Source organism: Dermacentor variabilis, chromosome 6, assembly GCF_050947875.1.
Source record: "Dermacentor variabilis isolate Ectoservices chromosome 6, ASM5094787v1, whole genome shotgun sequence".
Taxonomy (NCBI): Eukaryota; Metazoa; Arthropoda; class Arachnida; order Ixodida; family Ixodidae; genus Dermacentor; species Dermacentor variabilis.
The window spans coordinates 17,870,767-17,898,426 of NC_134573.1; the positions used below are offsets into that span (position 1 = coordinate 17,870,767).

Consider the following 27,660-nt stretch of genomic DNA (forward strand, 5'->3'; position numbering starts at 1 on the left):
AAAGAAAGATAAACCGAGAGCGTCGTCTGCTCGCGCAGGTGCACACCGTCGAGCCATTTCGGTCGGCACACGAAGGCGCGCAAGCCTTGCAGCGCCACACTGGCAGTGTGTTAAACCACAGGCCGGCTCGTTAGCGACCGGAACGAGAAATTCTGTTCCGTAGATGTTCTCCCCCTCGCGCTATACCACAATGCAGCACTTTGGTTCCATGAGCATCCACGAGCGGCGCTGCATGTAGCGACGGCGACGGGCTCCGAATGTCCTATTTCAATCCGTGAGTACTGTACAACGAATTACCCAAGTGTCCATAGAATTGATACATGAAGTTGTTTGCGTTGTTTATCTCTGGAAGAACGCTATAAGGTCTCATCTTCTCTTTGTTTTTAAAAACACTGACGTACATTTTTCTAGTTAAACTTCAGGGAGCCCCTGAGGAAGCCAGTAAGAGTGATGGTAACTTTATTTGTGTGTAAGTATAATGAATTTCATCCATTCAAGGCATGGGATGTCACATGCCTGTTTGTAAGTATGCAAGCAATTGTAGTTTTTAAACATACTAAGCTCTACTTTTCGGTTCCCATGACGCTGCTTTGTGCTGTTCTGCATTTTTCAGGCGCAGGAACCTTTGTTATGCCGTAAGTGCATGTGCTCTTTTTGTATATATTGGAAAAAAAACTGTGAGCTTAAAGATGCATGTATATCACTTGTAATTTTTTAACACAGGTGATGTATCTCCCTCCGTCTTTCTTACTGCTTTGTTCGAATTTTTATGAAAGTTATGCCACCAGAATAAAATTCTGGTGGCATTTTAGTATGATTTTACCTACGCAATTCAGGTAATTGGTGTTTCGTATATGCATTTATTTGCGTTTTTCACAGTCTCACCAATCTGGCTGTCCAGTCATTGGAACGTTTTGTCATCCTTTATGACTATTTCTGGGCTACTTGATACGGCGAGTGCAGATGACCATTTATTTGACTGTTTGGAATTGTGTTAGCTGCGTGTTACTACCAATTTTCTGTGCTAAATAATTATTTGTTCTTTTTATCGTTCAAGGTATTAGCCTTGCCTTATCTCTTTATTGAGAGAAGTACCACTTAGTTGCTGGGTATAGTGAAAAGGGCCCCAAAAATGCTTTCATTAGCTTTGTGCAAGTCCAGAAAAAGGCATTTGAAATTAGGTCACTAAATGTAGGAAATGCCACCAACAAACTCTTCTGTAGCCCAAATGAACATATTTAAATGGTGTAGAATTAGTTCGTGACTTGTGCCAATGAGATAAACTGCATTCAGTACCCAAAATCTTTTCAAGTTTATTTCTGAAGAAAGCAAACCTGACTCGTGAGAAACGCATGATTCAGGTGTTCATCACCATGACCGACAACTTTCTAAATGATGTCTCGCTAAGTTGAGTGATGTTATTTTATAAAATAATTGGGAAACATGAAAATATATACATCTCGAAGACAAAAAGCTCAAACAGACAAGTCTACTTTGGTACTTCATTAAATTTTAATTGTGGTTAAAGACGTGTGCTCAACCTTGTATATATTTACGTAGTCATTTGTTTCCAGTCTGTTATTTTGCCCTCTCAAAAGCAGCCGTAACTCTTTCTGTGATGTGTTGGTGTGCGAAACATTTTAATGTAACGTATTCAGATGTCTTGTGTATTCACACATGCAAGTCAGCTTCAAGAGTTCATGTGCTCAAAGTTGGTTGTTACAAGGGTATGCTTAAGCACTGCCTTTTGAGTCTCTTTGCCTTCTAGTCATAAACTTGAGTCACAAGTTAAGACCACAATGATTGTTCTGATTTAATTGAAATCTAGGTTTTTTCAGATGTAGCTACAATGTTAAGAGTACTGTAGGTACTAGCCTATGTCTCCAGGTTTCATGCAGTTGTGCCTTATGTGATGTCATAATGTTTCATGTGCACGCATCTTTAGTGTAAATAAAGGTACTTCAATTTGATCAGTCTCTCCTTTGATTTTGTTTGTTTTAGGGAAAGTTATGAGCAGGCACCGGGGCATGCAAGGGTGAATAGCAAAGCAAGTTCAATATGTGAATAAGAATCCACTAGCCCAACGAAATGTGAATCATATTTCAGTGGCGAGTTCTGAAATGCCAATGCGATCTCCACTGGGCCACAATGTACTTTTCAGTGCTGTAGCAATAATAACTCAACAACAGGTCAACAGAACTACCTCAACGTCCGTTCAATTTAGGATCAACGGTAACCCAACAACCATTCAACAAAACGAACACAACGAGCTGTGTAAGCACAATGGACTCTCAATGGGAACTTAACACTTATTCAACATTGAGACACCCAATGGTGTTTCAAATAAATTTCAGTGGCCAATATTCAAGAGCCCTCAACACTGAGCCCAATAATTGTCCAACAAACTCTCCATGATTCCTCAATAGAAAACTCAACATTGACTAATGGAATTTCAATGCCTTCTCAATAATTTTTTGTAAGGGTGTGTAGCCTAAAAGCTCTTTCGTGGGCCGATCCCTGAGATATTGCAACCTAAATTATGCCGTGCATGTAAAATTACATCACCTTCATGTTTTAACTCCGATATTGTGTCGCACTTTTAATATTTGATAGTCAAAACATTCAGGATAAAAGGCATGCGTTGTCAGTGTTTTCTCCTGATATTTGTTTGTGGGCTGCCATTCTCAAAATACCGAGGAACAATCTTGTGAAGAGTGCAAGACCTGGTATGAGCAAGTTTTGCGATAAAATTTTGTGGCCATATAACCCGCAAATGCAGCAAGTCATATAGCGATACATATATGTAAATATATGCGAAGCCTGACGGCAACGCGGCGACGACTGAAAATTTCCTTGGAGTGCCCATATTTGCTATCCCAATAAAAAAACCAACGGTTTCAACACTCCCTGATGCAAAACTTTAGTGCAAGTCAGTACGTGTTTTAATTGTGCGATATATTGAGGCAAGCAGTTTCTGAGAGATATGTAGCAGAGTCGGCTTTTGTCCATGACTCGTCGGAAGTCGCACGTTGCTTCCTGAAAGCGCTACACTATTCGCGTTGCACTAACAAGCAGATTACAAAACAATCGCAAACTATGACAATCAAAATAAGCTTGAACGAGACCAAACCAAACAAGCACGAGCGAGAGCTGACGTGAGCAGACGATAGTGCGAAACGATTGGTGTGACTGAGAGCGGATACGAGTAGGCGTCGAGCGATCGGGCGTGTCCGCGAGACACCAATTTCATATCAAAAGCAAGTAAATACTTGTGTAACACTAAAAAGGCATTCGGGATGCATCACTGTACGATCCGTATGCATTTTGAGTGTTACGCATGTATTTACTTGCCTTTGATATAAATTTTTTCCCCACATAAATTGCATATTTCTTGTTCGCTTCTGTCAAATACCAGTTATACGAATACCTCTAACTCGAAAGCGCAAATATCTTTCAAAATAATCTTATTTTGACTTGGTGTTCTTGTAAAAACACAAGCTGTAAGATAGAATTTGCAGAACTGTGAAAAGTGATCAACAAGGAGAAAATAATGGATATTCGAAAACATATCGTGAGAAAGACTAAGGTAGCCGTAAACAAATGGACGCAGCATGACATAAGTGAGAGGGACACTTGGCACAGGACAAACTAAGATGTATGCACTTAAAGATAAGCAGGGTAATATCACCAGCAATCTCGAAGATATAGTTAAAGCAGTGGAAGAATTTGATACTGACCTGCATACTACCTATAGGAGCCACGATACCTCCATTCGAAGCACTACTGAAGAGGTTGCACAGACTCATTGTGTAATTAACAATGAGGTTAGAATGACCTCGCAAGACATGAAACGTGGAAAAGCCGCCAGAAGAGATGAAATAACAGTCTAATTAATCAAAGCTGGAGGAAGTATAATGGTTGAATGACTGGCGGCTGTCTATACGAAGTGTCGATTGACCTCAAGGGCCCCATAGCACTGAATGAATGCAAACATTATACTAATCCACGAAAGGGAGACAAAGAATTGAAAAATTATAGACCCATTAGCTTACTCCTGGTATTATATAAAACATTCACCAAGATAATTTGCAATAGAATAAGGGCAACACTGGACTTTAGTCAACCAAGAGAACAGGCTGGCTTGAGGAAGCGATACTCTACAATGGATCAATGTAACCAATCAGGTACTCGAGAAATCCGCAGAGTACAATCAGCCTCTCTATACGGCTTTCATTGATTACGAAAAAGCATTTGATTCCGTGGAGATACCAGCATTAATGCAGGCATTTACGTATTCAAGGAGTACAGGCCGCTTGCAGTAATATCTTGGAAAATATCTACAGAGATTCCACACAACCTTAATTCTACACAAGAAAATAGGAGGATACCTATAAAGAAAGAGGTCAGACAAGACACAATCTCTTCAATGCTATTCACTGCGTGCATGGGAGAAGCAGTCAAGCTATTAAGCTGGGAAGGCTTAGGAATAAAAATCAACGGTGAATATATCAGCAACCTTCGGTTCGGAGATGACATTGTCCTGTTCAGCATCACTGGAGACGAGTTGAAACAGATAATTGAGGACCTTAATAGAGAGAGTATAAGAGTGCGGAATAACCGATGGTCATTAAGGGTTACGGACTGGATCCCAAGGGAAGGGAAGCGTAGCAGGGGGCGGCAGAAAGTCAGGTGGGCGGATGAGATTAAGAAGTTTGCAGGGACGGCATGGCCACAATTAGTACATGACCGGGGTTGTTGGAGAAGTATGGGAGAGGCCTTTGCCCTGCAGTGGGCGTAACCAGGCTGATGATGATGATGATGATGAAGAGTGCGGTTAAAGCGGGTCAAGGAAACAATAGTTCAGGATCGCCAGTCAGCCTGTAGAGTCTGTGAAGGAGTACGTTTACCTAGAACAGTTACTCACAAGGGACCTTGATCATGAAAAGAAAATATACCAAAGAATAAAATTGGGTTGGAGCGCATACGGCAGACATACTCAGATCCTTAAGGGAAGCTTACCATTATCACTCAAAAGAAAGGTGTTGAATCAATGCATTCTACCGGTGCCAACATATGAGGCAAAAATTTGGAGACTGACAAGGAAGCTCCAAAACAAGTTAAGGATCCCCCAAAGAGCGATGGAACGAAGAATGATAGGCGCAACTTAAGAGATAGAAAGAGAGCGGTTTGGATCAGAGAGCAGATGGGTATAGACGATATTCTAAGTGGCATTAAGACAAAATAATGGAGCTGGGCGCGTCATGTTGTGCGTAGGTTTGATGTCCGGTGGACCATTAGGGTTACAGAATGGGTGCCATTAGAAGGGAAGCGCAGTCGACGACGGCGGAAGACTATGTGGGGCGATCAAATTAGGAAATTCGTGGGCGCTAGTTGGAATGGATTGGCGCTGGACAGGGGTAATTGGAGATCGCAGGGAGAGGCCTCCGTCCTGGAGTGGACATAAAATTGGCCGATGATGATGATAATAATAAAAATAGCGTTTTACTAAGCTGTCTATTTAAAACGTGTGTTTATATCTCCCGCTTATACTTCATAAATTGTGTGTATTACCTGTTACTGTATTGTATGTGGTTTGCACCAGCCGGATGTACACAGAGAATGCAGTATATTGTTCCTCTATCAGTGAAGGAGATTGAGGCTACGTAAGGAAATTCAGTCTTCACGTGCGAGGTCTCTTATGCGCTGCCTATAACTAACAAGGTAAATGAACTTGTACTAACTCCGCGCTCAGTCTACGGTGCCGCCAAAGAAAGATTGCGACAGATGTTCACACCAATTAAAGAAAAAATGCTTCACAACCTGTGCTGACAACACATGTTTGACTTAAGCGTGCCACTCGACTTAAGAAACAAACTGCAATTTTTCAACTATTGTTGCTTTGACGAAAATACAGAAGTCTTTGCGAGTGGCACTCAGAAAACGCTGCACTGTTATGCGGAATGTGCTTTTCATTGTGGGGTATTTCTCTTAGCTCTTTTTTGCTAATGAATACAGCTTTATAAACACGCAAAAGTTCGTGATAGGCATTCGTGAAAGCTTTCGCCATAGGATAGGTTGCGGTTCCAATGAAAGATTTGATGAAAGTGGGGAACCATCCGTGAAACAAAAAGACCCAGTTGTAACGTTAGCGTCAAACACTAATTAGACATCATCTAAGCCCCTTCAGGGAAAACAGGTGTAAGGCGGGAGATGAAAATTCAAGAAGGTGAGCAAAACAAAAAGTTAGTCGTGGTCTATCCTATAGGATAGCCGTTGACACGCCTTTAACACGCCGACTGACACACGGCCGTTGACACGTGACTGACAGACGACCGTGTCACCGCCCTTGCGCACAGCACTCCTTTATTCCCTATTCTACACGCTCGCCGTAAACACACCTTCGCTCGGTGCCGCACCAACCCGCCTTAGTTCTCTCCCCTGTAGAAGAACCCTACGTATATATGTACTTTGCCGACGAAAGCATACGTCGCCCTGAAAAAGAACTTGTCGAAACGCTGGTTCCCGCTTTCACCTTGTTGTCGTTTTGCTCATCGTCTTGAATTTCCTTCTCCCGCCCTCCCTCGGTTTTCCCTGGATTTCTACCGACGGAAAAAGAAGGAACAAGCTCTGCGCCCTCTGCTTTCTTTGTTACAGGTAGCACTAATTGGAAACAGTCACTACAAGTACATTTACGAACACTTCCCGCCATGCCAACACTCATAACACACTAGCATTAAGAGTGGCGCCACAAAACACACCATCCGAGACCTCGTTGCCGCCGCACTACATCACATTACACATTTCGTCATTCACTGCGGGACTAATGACCATAACCACGACATAGTTAAGGCTATGAAAACGCTCATAGACGATTTGCACACCAACAGACCAAACGCAGAAAGCACCCTGACAACAGTACTTCCCAGCTTCGCAAACAAACACAGGCCACTTACTCAAATCAGAGATACTCCCAGCTCATGCACTAGGGATTCGGAAGCTCAATGATTTTCTTCTGGACATTGGAAACCAACACAAAAAGGTTCATATCATCCACCACGTTGAAATACACCAGGACTCCGATATTCTGCTCACCCGGGACGGACTACACCCCATGTTTTATGGCATGAAGCTAATGGCTAACAACATGAAATATAGGCTCAGGAACTCTTTTAAATTGACGGAACCAACACCAGTAAGTCCTGCCTCCCAGTTAGCTTCAACACAGGAACACAGGCCTGAAATTTTCAACAACAGCTCGCACGCACGTTCCAATAAAGCAAGAACCCACGAAGCATCTGCACAGAAGGTTGACGCGGAACCAACACCACATGAACAACACCCGCTCATACAGAAGCCCACAACCACCCGCGAAGCCTTCACGCAAACAGCTACATAGACTAGCAGACAGGTAGACAGACATCGATGCAGGTCTCGAAAAGAAAATAAAGTGTAAAAAGAGACCACCTGAACATGTTTCGTCCCGGAGGTCTGCCGAACCAAATATAAATGACTCAGGCGCACTACGGATAGCACACGAAATAACAAATCTCGCCATTTCGTCCAATACCGCAAACTCGCCGCCAAACAAACAAATCAGATATTTCACCTAAAATCTTCACTACCTGCATTAAACAGAGGAAAATGCCAAAAGGTTTCAGAATTAAGGTCACATGTGCCCTCGGTTCTTTGCTCTCCAGGCTTTTATTGAAGCGGAATGCTGTTTTAGAAAATGCACCACTCTCTTTAATTGATATTCTGGAAGAACACTGCAAGGAGCAACTTAAGATAACAACTGATCAAATTGACAGCCTAAATTTATCTGAACTGGAAAAAAGAAAACTTGAACAATTCTTCCACAGCAGGGAGCAAAAATTACTAGATAAATACCAGCACAAAAGTATTAAAGCTGCAGATCCACCCAAGAAAACTAATGTAACACCTACAGCACATAACTCCACCGATACTGCTACAAGCAAGCATCCAGAGCACTGCAGCAACGTAGGAGACATGTGCCAGAGTCTTAAACCCCGATGAAGTTGATCTGAAACGTGCTACAAAGTTTTATCCGACGGACAACGCAGTAAACGAATAGGAATTTCATTAAGGTATAACAGCAAGGAGTTCTTTTTCGATAGGCCAGACCTAGGAAAACGGCATATAGACTCGCTAAAACCACCTAGCACATGGGCACAGGAAGCCGAGGTGCTCAGACCTCAATTTCTACATAAAGCTAATCTCAAAGAAAATTCTAGATTCAGCGTGGCATTGCCGTAAACGCGAAAATTTGTCGCTGCTTAGTACCAAATCTTTAAAGAACTCGCGGAAAGAAATGATATTGCAATACAACCAGCGGACAAAAGCGGCAGTATCTTAATCTGGCCTAAGAAAAGTACAAGAATGAGGCCTCCAAACATTTGAGCAACCACACCCATTACAAAAAACTCGACTCTAACCCAAATTCAGACTACAGCAATACTGTGCAAAGCTCGATAGCGGAGCTCCTGTCCAGGCAACTAATTACGCAATCTGAATATCGCTTCATGATGCCCAAGAACAGAGAATGAATGAATGTGTGTGGTTTAGTGGCGCAAGGGCCAGATATGGCCAAAGAGCACCAAGATAGTGTTAGTGATTTCGCGGTGGAATGATGAGTTTTGTGAAGAAGATGTCACTTGGCTGTAAAGTGGCCTAAATATAGTCGCTGTAAAGTGCGTAAAATCGATGTGCTATAATATTATGGCGATGACTAATGACGAATACTATGAACATTAAAATCCATCGTAGAAGAATGATGCAAAATAGAAAATATATAAGATGGTAAAATTACTTGGAGCACTGCTGCCTCGCCAGAGCCCTTGAAACACAAGGGCCTAGAGGCATGTGCTATACGAAAGAGCTATCACAGCGGCATCCTCTGAAGAGAGGACCCGCTACGAACATGTGGGGCTAACAACATGCAAGACAACATCTTTCAGAAAACTTAAGACTGCGTTGGTGTCAAATAAAGGTTCTGGGCCGAGTAGCATTACGGGATGTAGGGGGATGTGCTGCCGGTATGCTAGAGAAAATTGTTTCCTTCTCTCATATTCGGCTGCCCGACACTCCAGGAGGACGTGTAGGACGATCAGCCTCTCCCCGCATCTACCGCAGGTTGGAGGATCATTTTCAGTGAGTAAAAAGGTATGCGTGCCAAATGTGTGTCCTATTCTGAGGCGTCAGAATAGGACATCTGTTCGCCGTGATTTTGTTACGGAGGGCCAAGAATCTAACTGTGGCCTTATCACGTGCAGTTTGTTATTTACTTCTGCGTCCCATATACGTTGCCAGTGGTTTCCCAGTTTCCTTCTTAAGAAAGGCTTCAAGTCTGTGACAGGGACCAAGCAGTAGGATTAAATGCATGGAATGAAATTGAAGTGGCCATCTGGTCCACTAGAACGTTACCCTGGATGCCCCTATGGCCAGGCACCCAGCATATAATCACGTGCTGGTTAGATACATATTCTTTACATAAGACGAAATAGGGTTCAATTATAACAGGATTTTTGTGCTTACAGAACGATATCAAAGACTTCACAACACTTAGGGAGTCCGTATATATGACTGATTTTTTGAGTTTTGATTTCCTTATATGCTTCACGGTCGACAATATTGCGTAGGCCTCAGCCGTAAAGATACTAGTTTCCGGATGCAGTACGTCAGATTCCGAGAAAGATGGACCGATGGCTGCATAGGACACCCCGTCGTGTGACTTCGATGCGTCTGTGTAGAACTCCGTGCAGGATTGTTAGTGCTGGAGTTCCCGGAAATGCATTTGGATTTCAATCTCTGGAGCGTGTTTTGTAACTTGCATGAAAGATATATCGCATTGTATCAGCTGCCACCCCCAGGGAGGTAGCAGCTTGGCTGGATGCATTAGGCGAAGCTCGAGGAGTGGGACATGCATTTCATGACTAAGCTCCCTCACACGCAGCGAGAAAGGCTTTCTTACGGAGGGACGATTACGAAAGAGCGTAGAATATGTCATATCGTTAACGGTATTAAAACACGGATGTTGAGGATTAGAGTGGACTTTCAGAACATATGTTTGGCTGATGTATGTTCTCTGCAGATGAAGTCACCACTCATTTGATTCTGCATATAAACTTTGTATGGGACTTGTTCTGAAAGCACCAGCGGCCAGTCGGATTCCTAGATGGTGGACTGGGTCTAGCCTATTTAGTGCGCTAGGGGCAGCAGAGTGATAAATCACGGCACCATAGTCTAATCATGATCGAATGAGGCTTTTATAGAGTTTCATTAAACACTTCCTGTCACTACCCCATGTAGTATGGGATAGAATATTCATTATTTTCATTGTTTTTAGGCATTTTTGTTTAAGATGTTTAATGTGGGGGACGAAAGTGAGTCTGTAGCCAAGTATAACACCTAGAAATGTGTGCTCTTTGAATAAAGGTATTTGTTGTCCACCCAGTTCTAAGCAAGAATCTGGGATCAGTCCTCTTTCTTATACACAAGAACGCAAGCGCTTTTGTTAGGATTGATCTTAAATCCATTCTTGTCTGCCCACAATGAGACTTTGTTCAGGCCATGCGTGCAAGATGATCAGTTGTGGAGAGCCCTTCTCTGAAGCCGCACTGATAGGATCAAGGATTTTGCTCAGTTCAAGGAAATGAATGAGTCCCCGCTTAATCATTTTATTAAATACCTTACAAAGGCAACTTGTCAGGGCTATCGGGCGGTAACTTGCCACTGAGGAAGGATCTTTGCCTTGTTTCAAAACCGGGATCACAATGGCTTCTTGCATGCAGCCGGAGGGTATCCTGCAGCCCAAATGGTGTTGAAAATTGTGACTAGTGTAACTTGGGTGTCTTTGTGTAAGTTTTTGATCATTTCATACATGATTCCGTCACATCCCGGTGCAGAGCTCTTGCATGCGCTCAATGCAGCTCTCAACTCGGCAGTACTAAAAGGACAGTTGTATGGTTCATTCTGTCGACATTTTCTTGTGAGTGCCTTACATTCTTCTATTTGTTTATATTTCAGAAAGGATTGCGAGTAATGGTTGGCACTTGACACGCTCTCAAAGTGCTCCTCAAGTGAGTTCGCCTGATCTTGTAGGCTATCGCCTTGTGTGTTTACCAAAGAGATTGAATATGGCTTGTCGCCCTCTTATCCTATGAACCTTGTTCCAGGCTTTGGCCTCATCAGTGAACGAGTTGATACGCGATAGAAACTTCTTCCAACTTTCTCGTCTGGCCTGTCGGCGGGTTCGCCTACCTTCGGATTTTACTTTTTTAAAGTTGCTAAGATTCTCCGCAGTGGGAGAAGCGCGTAGCAACCCCAACGCTCTGTTCTGTTTTTTACGAGCGATCCTACAATCGTCGTTCCACCACGGGACACGCCGTTTGCACGCCAAGCCATTTACATCTGATATGCATTTAGATGCGACATCTATTATGAAGGCTGTAACGAACTCCACTGCAGCATCAATTCCTAACGAAGACATGCCAGCCCGTGAGATACAAGTAAGAGATCGAAATTTCTCCCAATCAGCTGTCTCAATCTTCCAACTAGGAGCGTGTGGTGGATATTCGTTTTATTTAGGTGATCTTAGCAGTATAGGGAAGTGGTCGCTGCCGTAAGGGTTGTCAGTAACTTCCCATTCAAGTTCAGGCAGTACAGACGGGGAGAGTATGCTAAGATCTATTGAAGAATAGGTTCTGTTTGCAAGAGAGTAATATGCGTGTTCCTTCTTATTCAACAGGCACGCACCAGAAGAAAAAAGGAACTCCTCAACAAGACGTCCTCGCGCATCTATACGAGGGTCGCCCCACAGGTAGTTATGTGCATTGAAATCGCCAAGAACAACATAGGGTTCTGGCAATTCATCTATAAAAGACTGAAATTCATGTTTGCTTAGTTTGTAATGTGGGGGTATATACAGCGTGCAAATAGTGATAAGTTTGTTTAGCAGAACAACTCGAACCACCACTGCCTCAAGGGCCGTTCGTAGCTGTAAACGTTGACACGCTATGCTTTCTTGAATTACAATTGCAACACCGCCCGATGATGCGACAGCATCATCGCGATCTTTGCAAAAAGTAACATACCGTCGAAGAAAGTTTGTGTATACTGATTTTAAGTGTGTTTCCTGTAAACACAGAACTTTTGGATTGTGTTTATGGATGAGTTCTTGCACATCATCAAGATTCCTAAGACCTCTAGCATTCCATAGAATGATCTGTGTATCCATATTTAAAGTAAATTGGTGCTGTGTTTACGGAAACGGAAGTGATGCCTTAGATTACAGAGCCCTTTCGAGGCTCTGTAATAGGGGTTTTACCCTTTCTGAAGCGTTCGAGCGAGTCTCAGCGCTCCTTAGGCGTTTGGTGCGCCTTTAGGACAGGTGTAGTGTCCATTGCCTCCTGTGGGACGCCGGACAAGCGCTCTTGCGAGCTAGAGGTTTTCCGAGAGAGTCCTGCCCCGGTAGGCAAGACCCCTGCGCCCACCAGCCCAGAGGTCGCTGGGGCTCCCTGAGGGATTTGGCTGTGCTGGCCGTTGCCAGCGCTGGAAGGGGCCTCGGAGGTTGGGGCAGCCTCGGCTGCGCCCAACTTCGGGGTCGATGGCCCCGTCTGATGGGTTGGCGGAGCAGCGCTAGCTGCAACCGCCGCGGGGGCAAATGCCGTAGCTGCCGACTCACTGCTTGTGGGTCGGACAGCCGCCGGAGGCCGTTGTGACGCTGCCCCCTGACGCGCCACATAGGCAAAGGTTTTCTTGGGCAGGTACGATACCCGCCTGCGTGCCTTCTTGAAATTTATATTTTCCTTTACTTTAACTGTTACAATTTCCTTTTCTTTTTCCAGGATGGGCACGACCGCGAGTACGCGGCGCGCTCCCCGTGACAGTTTACCCAGTGGAGAGCATTCTCACAAGCTTCAGATGTGTGTTCTTGGGCAATGCATTTCGCACATGTTTGGCGGCCTCGGCAGCTCTGCGAACTGTGGCCGAAGCGCTGGCATTTGAAGCATCGGAGTGGATTGGGCACGTACGGCCTGACACGGAGCTTTATGTACCCGGCCTCGATTGACTCGGGCAGGACACTTTAACCAAAGGTGATTATTAGGTGCTTGGTTTGGATCTCTTTACCATCTCGCCTCATCTTTATTCTTGTGACATTGATAACATTTTGCTCACTGAAGCCCTCCAGGAGTTCCGCTTCAGTCAGCTCAAGCAAATCATCACCCGACACATCACCACGGATGGTGTTCATTGTGCGGTGCGGCGTTACTGTTATGTGGGTCTCCCCAAATGACACTAGTTTCTGCAGATTCTAAAATTGTTTCAGATCGCGAAGCTCCAAGAGGAGGTCACCGCTTGCCATCCTCGACACCTTGTAACCTGGACCAAAAACATCAGTCAAGGACTTTGAGACAAGGAATGGTGAAACGGTTCGGACTGCTTTGTTTGGCTTTTTAGAGTGAATAACGTGGAAGCGGGGCAAATTCTGGATTTGGTGTCCAAAAAACTTGAAGACATCTTCGGTGCGCCCTCGTTTCTAAGGGCGATCAACAAGGGAGGGGAAAGTAGTTTCCATGAGAATATGTATACATTCGGCAACAGCGCCGACCGCCCACCACGGAGCCCAACGAGGGGACGCGGCAGAGCTTGCATACAAGTCTGCACGACGCCAGTCGTACGCCATCACTATAACCGAATATGGTGTACCCAAGGTTGGATAGCCACACAGGGTTAACCCTTGCCACCAAGGAGAAAGGAAGTAAATAGAAGAGAGAAGGAGACAGAAAAGGACTAAAAGTGGAAGGGACAGATGAAGGTTTCAGGAGAGAGAGACAGGAAAAGGCGACTGCCGATTTCCGCCAGGTGGGTCAGTCCGGGGGTGCCGTCTATGGGAAGCAGGGGCCAAAGCGATGTGTTGCCTCCGCCGGGGGGCCTTAAAGGTCCAAACACCCAGCATCGGCTTAACCCCCAGGATCCCCCTTTGCCCAGACACGGCTAAGCCGCGCACGGCTACACGCGGAGGGTCCAACCCTCCTGTGCTCGGATACGTGGTGTCGCAACACACCAAACGCCTGCTGACGCAGACACCACTGCGGGGGAGAACAAAGAACCAGGCCGCTTTGATCTTCTTCCCGTCGAAGCAATATTTACAGCAGATATGCCAGGTCAGCTTATTGTGTCTAATAACAACACATCTGCCGAGTCACTGTCTAAATTCTTAAATTACCACCTGTCAAACATCCTCACCGCCCTCCTGTCTTTTGTTCAAGACAGGCCGCACTTCCTTCGAATTATCGATCGCATCAACGCCAACCAAATCCTTTCCGAGCGTGCTAGTCTCGTCACTTTGGATGTTGTCGCCCTTTACACTAGCATACCCATGAGTGAAGGAATTGAAGCCGTATCGAAATCCCTCGCATTCAATCTCCAAGCGCACGCTCCTGAAGTTTACCTGTCACTCTTTAGGTTAGTTCTCACGCGCAACTATTTGGATTTGATTCTATTCACTAATTGCAAACGTTTGGACACTAGCATGGGAACACCATTCCCCCCCTCCCCCCATATGCGAACATTTTCCTGGGACAGCTTGAAGCAGACCTTCTGAAATCCTACCCTGTCGAAGCCCACGCCTATCTTCGTTACATCGACGACGTATTTATAATATAGGAACACGGCACAAGCGCGTTAACGCCTTAATTTTCCACTTCAATCGCCTTCACCCGAGCAAATAATTTACTGCTCACCACTCTCGTAGTCAAATAAACTTCCTCGACACGACGGTCTACATAGAAAACTGAAAACTGAGAACGACGCTTTACTGGAAGCCAACGGATAGCCAGCAATAATTAGACTACAACATTCATCACCCGCGACACTTCAAGTAAGGAATTTTTGTCGGACAAACGAAACGAATAAGAAGAATCTGCAGCGGAGACAACGATTACATCCCCCACCTAAATGACCTTAAAAACAACGCTAGCAGAAAGAAACTATCCACAAGTTGTCCTCGATAGAGTTTATGATGTTGCGTCAAGATTGGAGAGACAGTCGCAATTAGCTAAGAACAGCCTACACCCGAACCTGGCAGACCGCCAGCCTCTATAACAAAATATTCGAACGCCCTCCCAAACATAAACATCCTATGAAAATACCACCCCATATTATCAAGTAGCGAGCGTACGAGAAAAATGTTCCACGATGTACCAAGCGCTACCTATTGCCGCAAAAGAAACTTTAAAGACATGTTAGTGCGCGCAAAAGTAAACCAACATCATTCCCCGTAATAAAAGCGTGGTTTCGCCCCAGGTGCAAAACCTGCAGGCATCTTCAAAGTGGCATTAAAATTAAAAGCACCGCCTATAGTTGTACACACCAAGTCAAATCTTGCTTCACTTGTACAAGTTCGGATGTGATTTATATGCTTGAATGTTCCTTCTGTGAGAAACAATACATCGGTGAAACAGGACAATCAATGAACGTCAGATTAAAGGTACATCGCGCGGACACAGCTTCCCAAAGCAGTCGCTGAGCAGTTCAACCAACCAGGTCATAACTTTCATGAACTTAAACTCTACATCTTACAGTGAAACTTCTGTTCTGAACGAGAAAGAAAACACAAAGAATCATACCTTATCGATAAGTTCATTGCAACCAATAGGCATAGACGTTTCAAAGGAAGCTTTAGAATACATTCGCTAGCTAAATTTCAAGCTATAGGCAACAACACATAGTTTGGTTGCTTAGTGTTTGTTTTCTTTTTCATTTTTTTTATTTCTTTCCGTATTTTTCCTTTTATTTATTTATTCCATTTCCGCATTTCCTTTCACATTCTTTTTCACGAGCACCGGTTTTTGCCGGAACTTCTATTATCTGATTCAGAGACACGATAGGCCGCGACCGCCAGCGAATAAGGTAATAGAGGGGTGTTGTGCACGCCATTTACACGCCGACTTACACGCGACCATGTCACCGGCCTTCTGATGTGCTGTTGAGGTGTCCTCCTTTGAGAGACAGTTACGGCACTGCACTTTTCTCTTCTCCTCATCCAAAAATCACTACACACGGCCTTCTGAACAGCACTCCTTTGCTCTCAAATCTACACCCTCGCCGATAACAAACCTTCGCTCGTTGCTGCACCCACCGGCCTCACCTCCTCTCCCCTTTAGAAGAACCCTACCTTTGCACTGAGGCTTCCACGGGCGCCACCATATTTGGACTACCGGCGCCGCCTAGGGCTTGCTTGGCGGCGATGCCATGCTGGACTGTCGTTGCACAGCCTCAGCCGGCTCAGCGCTGCTGTTGCTATCAACAAACAGATCTAAAAACGTTGGTTGCTATCTACATCTGCGTTTTTCCGTATCTGTGGCCTTCACAGAGTCGTCTTGCCACTTTCGTGCTATTCTCACCAGTGTCCAGAGGCATCGGCTATGCATCGAGACGTCAACTTTTCTGCTGGCAGCGGCCGTACGACTGCGCGCGACTGCCGGATGGCGCCGGCAAGCGTCAGCTCAGCGATGCAGCTGCTTTCACCTATGATTATCCGCGTCTTAAGTCTCCTCAGCGTCGTTTTGGATCTTTAGTGCAAGTATCACGAATGTTGAGAGGTGTCGCTTTACGCATTAGGGCGAATACTTTCCTGTTTTGAGCGCCCGTGGCTGCGAAACAGCGCATCTTACCTTCCTCGCGTATCGGAGCTGAAGCATCGGCTCTGGATTCTCAGATGTCCGCTTCCCGTCGATAAAATGAATCGAGCATACGCGTGACGACTCCGTAGGGACGAACCCCTTACGATTTACAGCGCTAATCCGGCGATGCTTCAGTACCGCGTCGGCAGGAAACCCATACAACATGTACATGTTTCAGCCGCAGTCCTCTCGCAGAACATTGCGCGTGTTGCACTGCACTTTTCTTGCTGCATTGCGCTTCTTCTGGTTGTTCGAACAACCCTATACAGCGCAGTGCCGCCCTGACGTTCGCATAGCCTGTGCGGATAAGCTTAAGAACGCAAAACGGCGTGCAGTCAAGGCGGGAACTGCGCGCGTGACAGTCCAGCAAGAGAGGGCAACTATGAGACGCTAGCTACTCTCGATACCGGGGGCCTCATATCCGTTTCCGACTATCTGGTTCGAGGCTTCCGGTGCAAAGGTCTGTGCCGAGGAAAGCATATGTCCCCTTGAAAAAGACAAGTCCACTTGTCGAAACCCTCTCTCCCGCTTTTGCCTTGTTCTCGTTTGCTCATTGCCTAAGCCCGGGCTTCTTCAGTCATGAATTACGAATGGGGGCTGCCAAGTCCTCCGAATTGATAAATTTTTCTATAAACACGTCGATATATTACAGGAAAAATAGTTGCGCCCCAATAAGCCAGATATTGTGATTACAGTTGAGTATTGACATTATGAATGATGCGTTCTATAAATGAAAGAACCGAAATATTTGTTACAGGTAGATGCACTGGCTTTTATGTGTTGATAGACTTCTGATGCAAGAAAAAAAAACACGGATAGCAGGGATACAAAGCGGTACGTCAAAGTTTTTGTCAAACGTAGTAGTAGAACCTGTTAGAATACCGTAGCTAAATGACGGTAATGTGACTAAAAGTGTTATGAGAAATGCTCGGAATACTACTTAAGAGCACTTCGATAGAATTATTGTCGCGCGGGATTGACTTAATGGCAGTCATTATTCTCGTATCGAAACGAGCGATTGGCTCATTGGTTCATCCGCAAACAGCTCGTCCATTGCAGTAAATCGTTGTGTATATCGCTGAGCCAACAAACACGACGGGCGACACCGCCACATCGTTTTTCGGTTCGTCGGCGTTGGCAGATTACCAGTTATATTTCTTTGCAGACAAGCATAGGACCGGCACGTTCACTTGTACATTCCACACGACATTAGTCTGTAAATACTGCTCGCGCCAGCCTTAGACGTTGACAGCCGCATATCTTTTCGGTTATTATGTGAAAGTCGTCTATAGACAGTTCCTGTACTGTCGATAGAAGCCGCGATTCGAAGGCGCTTTGTTATGAGTGAGAGCGTCTTCAGATGAGCTAACTCGTCAGCGCCAAGTCACGGTCGATTGCTCGACGGTTTTCCTGTTTGGAAAGTTGTCTCGAGCCCAGTGAGTTGAACTTGTTAAGAACTGGTTATTTTCCTAGATTACTGAAATGCACATTTGGGGCCCTACAACGTAAAACTATTCCAATATGTGTTTACTCCAATCTCCTGAGGTCAAATTTGTGTAACCACCGGCGTAAGCATCGGGCGGTGGCAGTAGCGTTGCCTGAACAGCCCCATCAAACAAACTCCTCGTATATAGGAGGTCTCTTTACTCTCAAAATGAATAATATTGGATAGATTGAGCGGTTTTTCGTTTGTATTTGGCGGCCAGGAGGCGAGGAGCATCCTCAAGTGGAGAGGCTTCGATGGGGCCGAGCCAGTGCACGGAACATAGATAACCGGATGAAGAGGGCGGTGTCGGCGTTTATGATTGGTCCGCCTTGCCTTACTTAGCTTGCGGCGGCTGGTAGAAAATCGCGGTGGCATGCAACAGGAGGTTAAGAATGCCGCTAAAGCGGATCCCCAGCAAGAAAGAGTTGGCATGTTGTAAACGTGCCCAAAGTGCTCTAAAACGCTACACGGCCACGCAAGATGTTTTATTACACGCAAATAAACCCAAGCTCTTCAGCGGGTGCGAGTAGCCAGTGCCTGAGCGATCGACGGCAGCCCTGTTTTATTCCTTTTGAAACGGGGAAGCTTGTGGTCATTCAGAAGAAATTTCAGTTTTGTTCGGCATATTAATGCATCTTTAACGCGTACACGTCGCTTTGACGCGTGAGTTCTCGCGGTTTTGTGACGTGGCGTGACAGGCAGGTGAAGTGGGTGCAGCCCGTAAATTTTTGACCAATAGCAGAAGGCTAAAGGCGAAAAGGCGTCGAATCATAAATAACTATTTGTCTTTGTTCGGCCCAATCATGAAAAATCAGTGTGTACACGCCACATCAGATGGGGAGGTATCGCGGTTTTGGTGACGTCGCGTGACAGACAGGTGAAGTGTGGGTGGCACAAAACGTTTTTGACCAGTCGCGGAGAGCTGATTGCAAAAGTGGAATACGAAAGTTTGGAATAGTTTTAGGTTGAAATTTTACCTTTACCTTAAAGCTTAAGCGAGGCACATAGAGAGGCAGACCATATTGACGTCAATGCTTCTGTGACCTTTTCGAGCAGAATATATACAGGGTGTTTCAGCGAACACTTACAATTTTTTTTTTTCAAATCGCGAGCGGCCAGGTAGCACAATTCCAGCCCATAAACTGGTGCACTCGAAGAGGCGGACATTACTTGAACAACGCATTGAAATGAATAATCAGCTAATTAAAAAATCAGTAATTAAGTTTTTAAGTAATTACCTTATAGCGCATATTGAAATTTACAAATTCTAGTGGCTGAGACTGCAAGGCAATATCCACTTAAAAAGAAAGGTACCAATGAGACCATTTACGGAACATGCGCTGTCAATCTTGCGGTAAAAATGCACTCCAGTTACACATGCTTTTTGACAAAACATCCTTTATGCACTGAAGCACAAATGTAACTGGAACGCCAAGGCATTCTCCGCAAAGTTCGGGAAGTACTATCTCAAAACAGGTGTCATCCTGAGAATTTCTTCTAAATGAATCCGCCTTACTAAATTTCTGGCTAGAGTTTATAATTTGCGATATGCGCCATCAGGTATTCAGTTAAAAACCAAATGACATATTTTTTTGTAAATCAGTCTATTATGCATTTCATTTTTTGTAATGTCCACCGCTTCGAGCAGACCAGCTTATAAATCAGAATAGTGATATCTGCCACAGGCAATTTTTTTAAATGTTCACTGAAACACCCGCTGTAGTACTTGAGAGTGTTTAACGTTCAGTCGCGATATTTCTGCCCTTAAGGCCCAAGTCTCTATTTGTGTCTTCGCTTACAGTGAACTATGAACGCAGTCGCTGCCAACAAAATACTTATGGCTTTTGTCAATGAATAAAGGGTAGCGCCTCACGGAAAGTACCCCTTGGTGTCGTAGCACAGAATTCGGGCTCACCTGGAGACGCCGTGCAGCGTGTTGTTGCAGCCCGGACGGCCCTGGATGGGCAGCTTCGAGTGCCCCGTCGCCAGTGCGCGGATAACGAAGATAAGCTCGAGGGCGGCGCGCGGTCGTTGTGCCTGCTGCTACCGCCGCATGGACAGCGGATATCCTTCCGCGCCCGGCTGTGGGCGCGCCACTTTTCGAAATGGGCACTGAATTCCGGCAGTGGGCAATGGAGGCGATGTTCCCGTGGTCGCAAGTGCCTCCAGGGTCCAGAGGCAGGCGTGGAGCGTTATATTGACGCGAAGCCTTCTTTGAGAACTTCCAGCAATTTGAGTGTCTCCTTTCTTTTATTTGCATATACTGTTATCCTTATGGCCGTGACTGGGTGGGTAGGTACCAGCACGTGGAATAACAATACAATTTGTAAGTAATGCAATAATGATAGTTACAAACAAATGAAAAAAACATACACAAATGCATATAGAGAAAGGATGCATTCAAGAATCACGCAATGCAGCGAGTATACATACATACATACATACATACATACATACATACATACATACATACATACATACATACATACATACATACATACATACACACACACACACACACACACACACACACACACACACACACACACACACACACACACACACACACACACATGCAGAAGGCAACATGCCGAGCCCCCGTTACTTGGACGTCGCTCCCGACCCTGCATCGCTGCTCGTTGTCTTCCATGCGTCGGCGTCCTTCACCCACTCAAGAGGAAAACAAGGTGCCACAGTTCAGGAGGTAGGAAGTGCATCGCCATCCATCTGTACAAGTCCTCCGTTGTGGCCTTCGAACGTTGTTGTCCTTACTGTTGACGGCGTACCTACCGTTGCGCCAATTGATACTGGAATATCCGTGTCTGTACTAAACGAACGCCTCTTTCGCGCTCTTCGAAGCGTTACGACGGCACTTTCGGGGCTTCCTCTCCACACAGCAAGCGCCCAACCAGTTCAGCCTTCAGCAGCACAGGAAGCGTTTTTATTCAGGGCGTTCTCTACATTGTCGAGTTTGTGGTGCTGCCGTCTTGCTCTCACGATGTTATACTTGGTTGGGACTTTCTCTCGCGAAGTAATGACGTGATTAACTGTGCACGTGCTCAAGTCGAACTACCGCCTCTCTGTGGTGTGCCCCTCGCCGGCGCCACTTCCCGCTAGGTTGGTCCTTGGGGAAGACATCCCAATACCGCCGTACTCGTCTGTCGTTGTTCGCGTTTTCTGCGACGCTCTCTTTGAAGGCTCTGCCTTCTTCACTCCTTCGGACCTCTTCCTAAAGCGCAAAGATATTCCCCGCCCTTTCGTCACGCTTCACATTTCAGTCGGTCTCAGCTCCATAGTTGTCTGCAATCCGCTTCTTACACCACTGACGGCTCTCTGCGGCGAAGCGCTTGGCCGTGTTCAGCCCCTTGACGGCACGATTATTATCGACGTGCCGGATGCTTCGGATGCAGCGCTATAATGCCTAGAAATACTGGCTAGTGTGCCGTCCGCGGCCTCCCGTGTGGCACCAAATGCAATGAATGCCGGCGGCTGCCGCTAGGGCGCTGCAGTGCAGGTGGGTGCCGCGGCACCATCCGGTCTTCGTAGCCCGCCGTGTTTCCACAGCATCGGCAAGCGGGCTGCTGCGCTTTTTGTTTTTATTAAGCTGTAGCAGCAACACAGTTCAAATGTGGGCAGCTGATTTATAAATCAGGGTGTGTTTTGATTACAACAGGCTTCTCTAGCGCTTGTCGCTTGCATGAAAAGCGTGTGCTAGCTCAGCTGGGCTTCGAGCGGGGAACCTGATGTGTTTCTATGCTGGCGAAGAGAAAACGTAATATATAAGGCAAATGCCTTGATCTCCATGTTCCAAGGCAGGGTTACGAGGTACAGAACATATCACACGATCCAAGGAAGGCCAGAAACGAACCAAAGCATGTCTAGCCGTGTATAAGAGATGCTAAATAATTAGCAAATTTAATTATTGATTATAGTGATTGGATTAAAGGGGATTAGGCTGAATTAGAGGGATTAAGGTGTATTAATTAGGGAGGATTAGCGTGGATGAAGGAGGACTAGAGTGAATTAGAGTAGGCTTTACAAGGCGTTCGCCTTCGTACGTGTCTCTTCGGCGATAGCTAAGGACACTTGTTTTTTTATTCTAGCGGTGATGGCAGCGTAATCTTTTAAGGGTAAGTTTTAGGTCACATTTTTCATTCTAATAAAGTAAAGGAATTCTAAGGTTACGTTATTGTTCTATTGATGTTATATTAATGCATAATCATTCAACACCGCTGTAACCGATCATCTTTTGAAATGACTTGAATTTCTCTGTTCTTTCTTTTTATTTTATTTGCTGCTATTTCTGCCTATTATCTTATCGTTGCCCTCATAGGTTTGAATGTTTTTGATTGTTTGTAAACCATGTACCCATCTCCTCATAATTTCCATCGGGCCCCGAGGATGTGATAATAAGCAAAAGAAAAAAAAATTGCCTGTAAAATGGACTGCACGTGGTGTTCCGTGTACTATACATTTTTTTATACCTGGTAAATACGTGCGGATTTCCTTTTATGTCTGATATACGTGAACAAAAATAGGAAACAGATCTGTCATTTAGGCGTAACAAAGCTTTTATTCATGCGTAACAACAGTCAAACGCAGGCATATAAGACAGCCCTAGATGAGATAATGCACACATGATGAAAATAGATCGCGCAGTGACGCAGTTTAAGGAGCTTCTGCCGTTGCCTTTGCGCTTCCCTTTCTTCGTGGATGCCTTTTACAAAAAAACGGAAACCTCAAGAAAATAAAGAACTTTGCAAGTGCTGTCAAAGCTTGTTTTTCATGCTCTGGGCACCCTAGTTGGGGAAAGGCCAGCTGTCTGCAGCTGACCTAAAAAATCAGCTAGACTCGCTACATGTAACTTGTTTCTGCTGAAAAACACAGTAAAAGCATCTTAACGGCCTTCACAGCGGTTGACAACGTCTGGCTAAGATAGACAAGCAAGGCCTCCATTGTCAAAATGGGAAGCGCAATAATGAAGCAGCGTCGTTACTAGCTTCAGCTTTACTTACGCAAAGGAAGCCTGCACAATGTGGTCAAGAATTTTGGGCAGTGATCTTTCGTGCAACATAACCTGCAGTATAGTAGATCAAAGCACTACTGCTTGTTCTTTCTTGTTTTTTTCCCCCTGGTACTCAGGAAAAGTAAGCTGAATGCTTAGCATACTCAGGGAATATAGTGGGTATAGCTTAGGGTTTCAGGCGTGGTCACGATGGAAGAATACTTCCGCCGTGGGCGTGTTTTATCGCGGGGAATCTCATGGACAACGTCATTCACGGTGATAGAGAACGCGCGCTCGACTAAGCTGTTTTCAAAATGTTTTTCACAAACCGCAGCAGTGGGTGTCGGCCTTCTGTCCGCTCTCCTGATCATTCTTGCCCATTCTGCTGCCGCTTCGTATCAGATGGTAGAGTGAACAAGGATACACGCCCTTTGTTCGAGCGGTAACCGCTTCTACACAACGGCACAAAGCAGTTCCTCTCCTTGCGCTGTTTCTATAGCTTCGGCATTTTTTCACCGCCGCCGCATGGTTCTCGCAATGACAGGCACACGAACATAACAGCCACGCGCTCACTCTTTGACAACACCAAGAACAAACTCGCAAAGCTGTAATAACACTGAAAACGCAAACACAGAAACCGACGCAACAGCTGCGAAACTGATATGCGAAGCAGACGACACGCGCAGTCTGCACCCACCCGTGTGGCAGCGACCTCTGCCATCGGGCTCGAAATATATTTCTTGAAAAGAGCTTCTTGTGTTGCTGACTGCACCTGAAATTGATATTAGTTATGCAAATAAAATAAACGGCTGTTTTAACGTGTGCAATACTGGAAAAGGTGTCTCAGAGGATGTAGTAAAAACATGGCATTTTTTGGTCCAGTTGGTGCATATCGACAGGTTTTGTCCCCAAAACGTTGCATGCGGATGACGGAGAACGGTGTACTGCTTCCTTTGCTGGTGTACTCGTGCTGCGCTATGGTGGCCAAACACGTTCACAAGGTATTGCGCAAGGTATGTACAAATGATGTAGTGCTAGAGCACTGCAAACAAGCGTTGCTGGCAGGTAGTAGCTGCAGCTCTTGGCTTTCATGCAAGCTGTAGTGATGTGCATGCATAACTGATAGATTTGTGTTTGGCTTCACCGATTTAATTGCAGGTAACTGTCAGTGAAAAGATATTTATCATCATCACTTAGAGACACACTAACATAACACTTAGCAATTGCACGAGAGCGGGTCTGCTCTCGATGGCGTTCTAGACAAAGCAGTCAAGCAAGAACACTTGAGCATGAGCTCCTGGTAACCTGTGCGCACGAAATAAAAAAGAAAGGGCTTACGCTCTGTCTCCTCTTCGAACGTGGGCAACAAGGCCGAAGATGCAGCGTCTCGTGCGAGTGACGCGTTTTGGCGCTCCGCCTCTGCTACAACATTGCTCCTCATTTTAAATTTGTGCCCAACCTCTCGCACCAGTTGAAGAGGCTCTGTCAGCACCTGTTCTTTTTCTGAGTATTTTTCTTCTGTTCTGAAATTTCGGAGAGTACCACACGTGAAATCATTCGCAGGGAAGAAATGCGTTTGACATGCTTAATGACGGAAGCTCTTAGAACAGGCAGAATGGGGCCAGAGGCTTGTAGGATAGCAAGGAATTAGTTACTTCCTCAGGTTGGCTACAACGGTTCTGCAGAACTGCGACAGCAGCAAGTGAAATGGGTCGCGCACCGCGCGCACAGTGGCCGCAGTAGTTGTAGGACGATCTCACCGCTACCGCCAGTTGTAGGAGTTGTAGGTCGTAGGGAGGAACTTGGTGGGGGGGATAGTACTAGGCGAGCAGGATTTATTTACAGATACTTACATTAGAACAAGGGATGCATTCGACAGTCTAGCGTGGCTCCGAAATGGATCCCGCAAGACGACGCAAACAGCATATGAGCACGAAGTTCCAAACGCACTGCTTCTCGAGCACGATCACGAGCACATTGACGAGCACGACGACGAGCACGTTGGCGAGCACGATCACAGAGCACGATCACGAGCACCCTCTAGCAGCCGACAAACAGCCATTTATAAACACTCCGTTCTCCCTAGATCCCTAGGTGAGGGAAACGTTCGAGTCCTCGTAGCCGGCGCGCCTTTGAGAGGAGGAGGGAGGGGGTTTATACGCACACATTCCACACAGGTTTCACTGCCCCCTACTAGGTGAGATGGGCCCCGCAGAAATTGGGGCTTACGTCTTGAAAAGCGCGTCTTATTCCCCGAGCTGACCCCGCAGCGTGGCCGCGGGTTGTCCATTGTCTTGCGTCCTGTAGTCGCCACGAGTGTCAGCAGACTGTGACAGATCCTGGGGCCCACGTACCGCAAAGCACCCTTTTGTTAGGGCAGCTCTTCTTGCTGCAGAGAGACCATGAAGACCCGGCAAATCAACCAACAATACACGGGGCCCCAAACGTGGCCAGCCCTGCTGCCGTCGCCGATTCTCCGAACGAGGCGCATGGTGGATTAAGGAAGTTCATGTTTTGTTAGCGCTGTCATCCCCGCTGGTTCTCTGAAGGGCGCCACCACCGCGGGTCGATCGAAGCACCTGCAGCGGGCTGAGATAGCATTGCAGAGCAGTACCCCTGCAGGCCGATCCTAACACCGCCTACTCCACGACCTACGTTTAGTTTTCCAAACCACCGCCGCCAACAGTGGCGCTAGTGCTCACCCCCACCTACCCCAACCCCGTGGCCGGCTGCACGCACGCGCAGCAAGCATTTTCAGTGAGAGCACGGAAGGACGCAAACGCACGCGCGCGAAACAGTCGATTAGCTGAGTGCTTGGTGATCTGTTGGTGTCGCTAGATCTTGATTACCAGATTCTATTTCAGTGACACTGTGATTCTAAGACCCGTGGGCGCCGGCTTTCGCCTTTGCGGCTTCTTCATGCACGATGGTTTACTGCTGCATGCCGTTGTGAAAGTCAAGCGGCCGACCATCAAGAGGAATTAATTTCATTTCATGAGTTCCCCCTGACCGATATTAGGAACCAATGGTTGAAACCTGAACAAAAAAAAATTGGCTGGGGTTTAGGTCAGGTTAAGCTTGGATATCTCGAAGCGAAAAGGTTCGGTGATGCTTATGGTTTAGCTTATAGTTATGCTTTAAGGGCCCCTGAAACGGTTCGGACAAATTTTGTAGACGCGTAGGGTACAGCTTAAGTAGAACATTCGCACCACAATTTAAGTGAAGCGTTACGTATTAATGGAGCTACAAGCGATTAGAAGTTACCCTCCTCCCCAGCCACGCTTTTCCTCCTCAACTCGTTCGCCGAGCGAGCGGGGCTAAGCTCCGCCATCACTGGTCCTGCGTCACGATGCGACGTCACATCATCCACTTCCGGTTGTTTTGGAGCCCGCCCCCGCCCGCGCGAAACTTCTCCGCTAGCCGCTTGGCTGTCGAGCTCAAGCGAGAGCTATCGAAGCAGCGTGCGTTGCGAGCATTCTGTCGTAGCGCCGAACGTGTCTGGTATTCCGTTAACCACAGGCAAGCTGGTCATTTCGGCAAATGACTGGAGGCATAAACTCAAGCTGATGAAGGAACTTTGGCGTAGACGTACGTGAGCGGCCTGATCGGTCTGCACGGTCCAGACACTTGTTGGCGCAGCGCTTAACCAGCCAAACAAACCGCTAATATTGCTCTAACCAAGTGTAAAACATTTTAAACATTTATAAAAACAACGTGTTGATGATTACACTCCTGCCAAAAATAAAATTGGTGGACGCTTAAGCTTCGCCTTCAAGAGTGGAACGCGACAGCGTTCCCATCGACCCGCCAAGGGGTGTAAGACAATGCGCTACGGCGCAGGGATCACTTACGAGGCGCCCCGCATCGGACTTTGCGGCCACCTATCACACGGAGAGCGTCGAGCAACGCAGCGTTCGGCGCGGCAACGAAACGTGCGCCTGAGCAAACGGAACGAACCAAAGAACTCGATGTCTCGGAGGGGGAAACGATCTACGCCAGCCAAACGTCGTGATCGGCACGGGCAGAGAGATAGATAGATAGTGATCTAAAGAAAGGAACGGCGCTTGATTCTGCAACCCGCGTGGGAGCACGGCGAAGCGTCGTCAGGGGAGAGGGAGCCGCGACGCGCCTGGCACCGGTCCGCGCACAGCCCCAATGCGCGCATGGCGCGCCACCTGTCGGGGCAGCGCCGTACATTGAGAGGAGGGGGTCTTCTGTGTTTGCCGCAAGATGGCTCTGCGTGTGCGGTAAGCGCAGAAGCAATGTAGCGGAAACTTACTTCGCTACTCGTGTAAATGCGACTTCTGTAAGTTACATGCTCATAATTACCGATATACACCGCAGTATAACTTTGTACGGCACGTTTTTAAGGCAACACCGCGTTCACTAGAAGCGCGTTTGTACCCCTTTCAAGCGTCGAACTCGTGGCTGAGTGGTAGCGTCTCCGTCTCACACTCCGGAGACCC

The 27,660-nt window shown here is 46.3% G+C and overlaps 1 protein-coding gene across 3 annotated transcripts in view; it reads right to left on the bottom strand.

Annotated features, from left to right (window-relative positions):
- The window catches only part of LOC142584667 (solute carrier family 41 member 1-like), a 590,717-nt gene extending 570,538 nt beyond the window's left edge, over positions 1–20,179 (bottom strand). For 2 of the 3 annotated variants that reach the window (XM_075694835.1, XM_075694832.1), the window contains exon 1: positions 20,105–20,179. The gene's annotated coding sequence lies outside the window, so the exon portion shown is untranslated. The remainder of the gene's footprint in view (positions 1–20,104) is intronic. The other variant, XM_075694836.1, reaches the window with a different exon arrangement.
- Between the last annotated feature and the right edge of the window lie 7,481 nt (positions 20,180–27,660).